This window comes from Rosa rugosa, chromosome 5, assembly GCF_958449725.1.
Source record: "Rosa rugosa chromosome 5, drRosRugo1.1, whole genome shotgun sequence".
NCBI classification, from domain to species: Eukaryota; Viridiplantae; Streptophyta; class Magnoliopsida; order Rosales; family Rosaceae; genus Rosa; species Rosa rugosa.
The window spans coordinates 38,556,685-38,566,090 of record NC_084824.1 but is presented as its reverse complement, the minus strand read 5'-3'; the positions used below and the strand labels follow the sequence as shown (position 1 = coordinate 38,566,090).

General features: G+C 38.6%; 1 long non-coding RNA gene across 1 annotated transcript; it reads left to right on the top strand.

The window, feature by feature from the left end:
• The first annotated feature begins 1,669 nt into the window (after positions 1-1,669).
• On the top strand, positions 1,670-4,821 carry LOC133708808 (uncharacterized). The gene is made up of 3 exons (XR_009846103.1): positions 1,670-1,899; positions 4,275-4,506; positions 4,658-4,821. It is a non-coding gene; the product is annotated as an uncharacterized LOC133708808 (long non-coding RNA).
• Positions 4,822-9,406: the final 4,585 nt, after the last annotated feature.

The window sequence follows — 9,406 nt, the reverse complement described above, 5'->3', positions numbered from 1 at the left end:
CATACCAGTATAAGTTGGTACGGTACATGGTATCAGCCCGTAAGCTTCGGTACCGAACCGAACCCAGCCCTAATCCCAGCCCCTCCAACAAAACCCTACTCCGCCGGACCACCGCCACCATCGCACCACCATCCCTGTCGCGCCACTGATGAGCGCCACCACTCCCAATCCATCCCCTCCCCATCTCGGATCTCTTAGACCCAACCCAGATCAGACAAATCCGCCACTGATGTAGTTGTTTTTTTTAATAAAGTAAAAATGTAGTTTAGCTTTCGTATATTTAGAATTCCATCTAAAGTGATATCAAAGTTGCATAAATTAGAAGAATCGTACATGCTGGACTGTGGATTTAATGACCGGGGGTGTGAAGTTGAGGGACAAGGAGGAGAAACCAATATTGGGTTTGATGAGTTAGCTGGTTTAACAAATTTAAAAATTTTGCAGGTTTGCATATCTGATGCAAAATACATCCCTAAAAATGTTGAGGCCGAACCGAATTGGGTTTACTTTAACATATGTATTGGCAGATGCACCGGAGATCTATACAATCGAGAAGATCATAATTCAAGATCCTTGCATCTTAATGAAGCAACCATAAGTACCTTGCCTGATTGGTTCATCAACGCGGTGACAAAGAAAACAGAGAAGCTAAAGTATGATTGCTGCAAAGGGATGAGTGACATTCTTATGGAATATGACCATGGGAGGTTAAATAAACTCAAGCATCTCAAGAGTCTGTGGTTATTTTCTTGATTCCTATGTGTACTTGACAGAGTTAATGAATACAAGACGGGTTCAAAAAGGACCAGTGTTTGAGAACTTGGAAGAGTTGCATCTCGATGAAGTGAATTGTCTGAAGGAGTTATGTGTTGGTGAATTACCAAATGAGTCTCTATGCAAGCTTAGGTTACTGAAGGTGAGAGGTTGACATGAATTGATGAATGCACTTTTACAATCTAATTTGTTGAAGAGACTACAAAATTTGGAAAAACTAGGTTGTGAAGAGATGGGTAAATTGGAGTATGTGTTTTCATCTGAAGGGTCTGAGGTAGAACAAAGTACTCTGACAGAGTTGATAGAGATGAGATTGGAGAATCTAGGGAACCTAATAAAGATATGGAATGGTCCTGCTCCTTGTAAAATCTTCTGTCATGTTAAACTTTGGTAGTTTTCGAGTGCAATAAGCTGAAAAATCTCTTTACATCCTGCATAGCTCACCATCTTCATGACTTGGAAGATCTTTAAGTCGAGGCTTGCCTACGGTTGGAAAGAATTATTGAAGCAAGTGAGGAAACAGTAAACGACAAGATAGTTTTACCAAAATTGCAGAAGTTAGCTTTGAAAAAGCTTCAAAAAAAAAAAAAGCTTACAAGGTTCTATGCGTAGTACTGGAAATGCTACTAGTGATGAAGAATATATTGAGTTTCCTTTATTGGAACACTCGCATGTGGAACGCTGTCATATTTTCAATTCTCCAGCTAAGGACATGTTGGTTTCAATGATGAATAAGCAGGCTGTTTTGATTCCTATGCAGGTATGTCCGTATGACGTCATTAAAATCTTTTGTCTTTTGTTTTGTTATATTCTTTCTTCAGTTTACTCTTCTGCTTCCTCTTTCCTGTGGTGCAAATTTAAACATTTTGGACGTGTCCATATCTGGTGCAGAGACAGGTCCGAGAGACACACCAACTTTAAGCAGAAGAAGATGAGAGGTTCCGAAAGAAAGAAGGCATGGCCGTCAATGACAACATGTACTGTTGCCATCAACATGTTGCAGAACTACCAAATCTGGAAAAGCTAGTTTGTGAGAAAATGGGTAACATCAGAACACTTGTATGTGAAGAACACCACCAACTTGTCATTTCCAACCTCTGCATCTGACTACTTCCAGGGGGAGAGGTATGTTGATGTTGTTTCATAAACTTACTTCATTTGTCTTTTCTCTTTATTTTCTTCCTTTTGATCTTTTTTTTTTCTTTTTCTTTTCATTGAAAGGTCTTGATAGGCTATTTGTATCCACCTAAATAGATGCACAAAAATGCCCATAACTTAACCCCACAAGAATGTCGAAAATAGTATAGGTAAGTAGGGATCGTTCCCGCAAGAGATTGTGGTCTAATCACTAATCTAAAGACTCAAAACAAAATAAATCCTAAACTGTTCAGTTAGAAAGATCTGATTGGCAGACAACTCTAAACTACTCTAAATGTCACGAAAATTTACAGACAGACTCTAAACATGTTAAACTAACTACTGACAAAGTTTGATAATTTTTGAAGATGTTTTGGTTGACGAACTAATTAAATAAAAACGAAACACTAAATGACTCCGAAAATAAAAAGACTTGATTCAGGGTTAAGAAAATCAAAGATAAAACAAGTTAGAGGAATTGCATCCACCACCAATCAATCAAGTAAACTAATCATGTTCAACCTAATTACATCTATCTATGGATGAAGATGCTCAGGTTAACCCAGCGCCTGACTTAACCTATTGTTTTTCCTTACTTGTATGCTAGGTGAGAGACGCTCTACACCTAACCTATTTTCTAAAGTGCAACCTAGGTTGACGCAACTCTAGATTTAACACAAAGAAATCATTACGCAATAGAAAAACGAGACATCACAAGGCATCTTGAGTACGCCGCGTCTCAATTAACCTAGGAACCTAATCACTTGCCTTATAGACAATTTACTACTCTAGAACTCTCAACGGAAGCCTCGAAGCAAGGCACATGCAATGATTATTCTTAGCAATAGAACCCTAAACATGCAATCTAAGTTGCGCACCAAAGAAAACATGTAAAGGAATCATCAATGTGAAGATGAGATTTCTCATCCAATAAATAAACAAAACTAATTGAAAGTCATAGTAAGTTTACAATCATGATTTGGGGCTTCAAGCAGCCCCCTAACTAATAAAAACTAGTTAAACATAGAAGAAAACAAAACAAAGAAGGGGAGGAAGAGAGAAGAAAGGAGAGAAGAGAAGAGAAGCTGCAGATTGATCCCCTTTTATATGCTTAGAGGTTGCCTTCATCTTTCTTGTTGTGTAGGAAATCCAAAACCTAAGAGAATTAGGGTTCACGTGCTTAGGTGGAGTTTTCCTATTGGTTCTTGAACTTGATGACTTATTCCAACCATTCACATCATGCCATTTGTCCATCATAAGTCGGAATATGAAGCACAAAATCGTCCTTGGGCTTCTCAGTGTGATTTGGGCTTCGGAACATAAATTCCCGTCCAACCTCAGATTCGCGCGCAGTATGACCTCCTTGTACTAAATCGGCCATAAATTCCTCTAGAAAAATGATATTGATGAGCCGTAAAAAGATCTGGAAACTAGACATCCAAGGCTTTCCGTCAATATAAAGATCATCCTTTGAATCGTTCTGAGCTGGTCTCAGTGGTCTGTCGAAGTTGACTGATCTGCACAGGCAGATTTGCCGATTTTGCCTTTCAGTCCCTCTTTTACTTCTTTTCTCCTTCTTTGCTCAAAATACCTATAAAATAAGTAAACAACGTAAATAACGAGAAAATACACTAAACTAACAAAGAAAGCATAGAGATTAACGTTATCAATATCGCATAATTATGCTCCTATCAGGTCTTAAAAAATATGGCCATGACGTAAATACATTTCCAAATTACTAGTCCAAAAGTCCAAAATGTTAGTTGTGAAAATGTTTCAATAATATCTTTGATTCAATTGTTTTGCTAATCTTTATGCAAATGAGTTCTCCACCCACCATCAGTACATTCACCAAGAAACCTGAAATAAAATATCATATTTAAATTCTTTTTGTTTTTTGTTTTTTTGTTGTTATCATTTATAATCTTGAACATTCTTTCTATTTAGTTTTTGTTAATCAACTGATTCTTGATATTAGGTTTGTGAAACTAACAAAATTACACAGAAAATACTTCATCTCAATGAGTTTTTTTTTTCCTTGTTTCAGGACACTGCTAGTACAAATTACATATATACAAATGTATAGTTTTGAGGGGGAAAAAAAAAAATTTGAAAACAGTGTCCTTGTACAGATGATATATTATTCAATTATATTCATTCTAGATTAATTTGCTCTGATGACTGATCTTGCATTTTAGTTTAGTTCTTTCTTTTAAATTTCTGCCCCTAGCTGATATTTTCAATATCAGATCGAGAAGTGTATTGTACGATAATTAGTGAGATACACTGATGCTGGCTTATTTATTCCTATTATTTCACATGGACTTTATTGACTTTCTGTCCTGGGATTTGTTGGAAGCCAGAAAAGGCCAAATCATGCTTCTTCCTTTGTTGCCTCTGCCCAGAAGATGATCATCATGGTATTATCCAATTAGCAGACTTTATGGTGAAGTATGGATTCGGAAAATGCCAGAGTCGGAGCAAATTCAGTGGTTAAATACCTTGCAGCTTTTAATTCCATAGACTGAATTAGCCATAACAACGTTCAGTTCAATGGTGATGAACAAGCGGAAGAAGTTTTCAATTCTTTCCAAGGTATGTCTACGATGTCATCAACATCCTTTGTCTTTCTTTCTTTCTTTTTTTTTTGGTCAAATTTGTTAGTCTGTCTTGTATCTTTTCTCTTTTGCTTCCTCTTTCTTTAGTGCACATTTTAACATTTTAATAGTCTCCATATCTGGTGCAGATACAGGTCAGAGAGAGGCACCTACTAAACCGGATCATCATTCCAGAACTTTGTTGACTCTTGGTGACAGAGAAAGTAGAGATCGAAAGATCAAAGAGATGTTCAGTGGTCCATAGCCTATTAGTGAAGAAGAAACAGCACAAAGAGATGTTCAGTGGTCCGAAATTGAAGACATGTTCAATGGTCCTGGAAGGGATTCATTTGGCAAGATGGATGTCATTGCTATTTTACATAACATTTTATTTGGATGTACTCATCAGTTTTTGGTTTGATTCTGTTCTGTTTCACATTTGCCTCCGATTTTCATATTAGGAATATGAGCTTTTACATGTTTTTTTCCCAGGACATAACATGTAAACATCTGTGGACGTAACTGATTGAACTTGTAATTTTTCTCCTCTTTTTAGCTACCTCTTTCACTTACTGGCACAATAACCTCAATCTTTGTTCCTCAGTGTGCATGCATGAGTAAAATTTGTGTAGCATGTTCTGTGGGGTTATATATAACGGATTTGTTGTAAAATGAAAAGTAAGGGAGTTTGAGAGAAGAGAGAAATGACGCAGAGAATAGAGTGTGTATATTCATCTCACCATGAGAGGGTTTATATAGGAGTACATGATGTATACAATTAGGCAACGTTTAATAGCAACGTTCATTACTCCTATTCACAATCCTATCAATCACTAATCTATAGTGAAAGGCATATATGACTCTCCATCTATTTACATGATATTAGCTATATGACTCCATCTATTTACATGATATTAGCCATAACTATTTACAACACTCCCCCTTGGATATTTCATGTCAATAGTGTTGCCTAGGCTGAGCGCTTCTAAGTTGCCTCGTCAAAAACCTTGCCAAGTAATAAAAACACTGTGGGAGAAAAACAACCTTGGTCGAAGGAGAAAAAGAGCACAATGCGTGTGAATATGGAGTAGTCGTATCACAACAGAGATAGGTGAAGTCTTTTTATCAGCATCATAAGTAGATAGTATGTCTACGAAAGGGATGCATTAGAGTTGCTACACCAAAACCTTGCCCGGTAAACCCAGTGGGAGAAACCCGTGGTCGAAGGGAAAAGATGAGCAAATGCATATATGTCAAATCAAAGCATCTTCAGGATGCAGTAAGTGGGGGTGACCATGCCAAAGATGTGCCTCGTCAAAACCTTGCCAGGTAACAAAACCCAGTGGGACAAAATAACCCTGGACGAAGGACAAAAAGAGTACACGATGGTCAAGTGTGTATGCTTCGGGATACTCTCCCTGATTTCGACTCCGCCGGAAAATTACATGTTAGGTAATTCAGATAATTTACGTAGACCAATACCTTGTACATGCTTCTGGAATGTAGACTTTGATAGTGACTTGGTAAAGAGGTCTGCACGATTGTCTTCAGATCGAATTTGTTTGACTTCAATCTTCTGATGCTCCTGTTGTTGCTGATTGAAGAAGAACTTCAGTGCAATATGTTTGGTGTTGTCTCCTTTGATGAAACTCATCTTCATTTGCTCAATGCAAGCAGCATTATCCTCGTGGATAGTGGTTGGTTCATCAGTGGTGGAATACAGTCCATATGTGCTTCGAACATGCTTTGTGATGGCTCTCAACCATATACATTCACGTACTGCTTCGTGAAGAGCTAGAATCTCAGCATGATTCGAAGAGGTAGCAACAAGAGTCTGTTTTGTAGACCTCCAAGAAATTGCAGTATTCCCAATGGTAAAGACATAACCAGTTTGGGAACTCCCCTTGTGCGGGTCTGATAGATAGCCTGCATCAGCATATCCAACAAGGCGAGCATCATTCTGAGGATCAAGGGGGTTTGATCCATTTCTTGATGCAGATGGATAGAATAAGCCCATATCAGTCATACCTCTAAGGTAGCGAAAAATGTCTTTTATGCCATTCCAGTGGCAGCGTGTTGGCGCAGAGCTATATCTAGCTAACAAGTTCACAGAAAATGAAATGTCTAGTCTAGTGCATTGAGTCAAGTACAATAATGCGCCTATTGCACTTAGGTATGAGACTTCTGGTGCCAATATCTCTAGCTTCGTTATCATCTACAGGATGAAACGGATCTATCTTAGGATCTAGACTTCGAACAACCATGGGAGTGCTTGAGGGCTTCACTTTATCCTCATTAAAACGTCTTAACATCTTCTGGATGTAGTTTGATTGATGAAGCAGAATGCCATCAGCACGGTGCTCGAGCTCCAAGCCGAGGCAGTAATTCGTTCTCCCAAGATCTTTCATCTCGAATTCAGACTTCAGGCGCTCTGCGGTTTCTTTGATCTCTTCAGGAGTACCAATCAGATTCATGTCATTGACATAGACCGCCACAATTGCAAATCCAGAACTTGTTTTCTTAATAAACACGCATGGGCATATTTCATTGTTTACATATCTCATCCCGATCAAATATTCACTTAGACGGTTATACCACATCCGTCCGGATTGTTTTAATCCATAAAGTGAACGCCTCAAACCAATGGAGAGCGTGTTCCATGGTCTAGAACTATTTGCATCGGGTATCTTAAGTCCTTCAGGAACTTTCATATATATCTCTGTATCAAGATCCCCATAAAGATAAGCTGTGACCACATCCATTAGCTGCATACTCAGTTTTTTGGAAACTACCAAACTGATAAGGTAGCGGAACGTTATAACGTCCATTACGGGAGAATATGTCTCCTCGTAATCAATCCCATGGCGTTGAGAAAATCCTTGCGCCACTAGATGAGCCTTGTATCTCACAATCTCGTTTTTCTCATTACGCTTCCTTACAAATACCCATTTAAATCTTACAGGTTTAACATGGGGAGGTGCGGGAACGACAGGCCCAAACACCTTTCTCTTTGTCAAGGAATCTAATTCAACCTGGATTGCTTCTTTCCATTTTGGCCAGTCGTCTCTACGTTGACATTATCAACAGAGCGAGGTTCGATGTCATCGCTATTTAAAATTTCGGTAGCTACTGCGAATACAAATATATCATCTATGATAATCTCATTCCGATTCCAGATCTCACTTAAGCATGCATAATTTACCGAGATTTCTCTATTCTCGGGAGTGGGTTCAGACGTTGGAGCGTCCCCCAACGTCGTCTCTTCTAGGACGGACCCATAATTTCCGGAATTGTCTCGTGAGATGGATCAGTTGAGATCGCGATGTCTAGTGGATTCGTTTGTGCCAGTTTTACCCTCTTCCGGGGATAAGAATCCTTCGAACCTAGTGGTCTACCTCGCTTCTGGGCAGGGACATGTGACTGGTTAGCCGCCATGGTCGTACCTCGTCCATCTGGGGCGACGCGTCCTACAGGGACATCTATCCTTGCAGGCACATTTGCAGCAGGTATATGTGATTTCGTCACTTTAGCTAGATCAGAGAAAGCGTCTGGCATATTTTGGGCTACACTCTGTAGATCTAGAATTCTTCGCACTTCATTATCACATTGTGTGGTTCGGGGATCAAGATGAGACATAGTAGGGACATTCCACGTCAATTCACGTCGTTCATCAGGAACGGTAACGTTCTTATCTCCCCCTAACGGCGGGAAGACTGTCTCATCAAAGTGACAATCCGCAAATCTAGCGGTAAAGAGATCGCCTGTCAAGGGCTCTAAAAAGAGTATAATGGATGGGGATTCATAACCGACATATATGACCATCCTTCGTTGAGGACCCATTTTTGTATGTTGTGGCGGCGCAATTGGCATGAAAACTGCACACCCAAATGAAGGAATGGATGGATTTCAAAACTTTTTAATTAGTGCGGAATTAGTTTAACCATTAAACTACTAACTAAACATAAAATCCATTCCTTTAACCCATGATCTTGGCTTATTGTGATATGTATATAAACATAGCATGCATAGTAAGGAAGAACAAAGAGGTAGTTTATGTTCTACTCACCCTTGGAGCGTGATTTTAATCCGATCCAAGTGAACCACCAAAGTTCCTCTCCTTGATCTCTCCTTGTGTGTGTTTCCTCCACCTTGAAGCACCTTGAATTAAGAACTCCTTCTTGTGCTTGTAGTATTCTCCTTGATGTAACAAGTAGAGCCACAAAAAGATATGGCCTCTAAGGATCTTCACCAAGTGAATCAAGAGATGAAGAAAGATGAAAGAAAAGAAGAAATTATGCAAGTGTTCTTCTTTCCTTTAATTTTGTAATGGACCAAGGGAGAAACCTCTCTCTCTCTCTCTCAAATCTGAAAATAATAGTGTGGAGACACACTTATTATTATGTCCATGCTTTCACTTTTATATAATAGGAAATAATCCAATTACTAAAAGAAAAATATTGACTTTCATAAAGCCAATATATTGGCTGGTCCATACATTCTATTGGGCACTAAAAATGTGTCTTGGACTTTCATTTAAATCTCATTTAGTGAAGCCCAAGTCCACACCAAAAAACCCGACAATCGTTTAGGCCCAATAGATTCGGTTTTACCCGAAACTCCTAATTATGTTCAAATAAAAAATCTAATTAATTATTTGGTCATAACCAACTCTTGTTTAATCTTCTTCATATACAATCTCAAGGATCCACTTATATGGTGTGCGATCTCTTAGGTTCTAATTAACAAGGCAGTGAAGTTTATAGAAACCATTCTATTTTGTTTACGAATCAAAAACTCCATTTTTGATTCTCCCTTGTTATTAGGATTATAAATGTTTATTAATCCTCGGGGACTTCACAAGTTATGAGTGACGTCTTGCAACATATCATGACTACCCT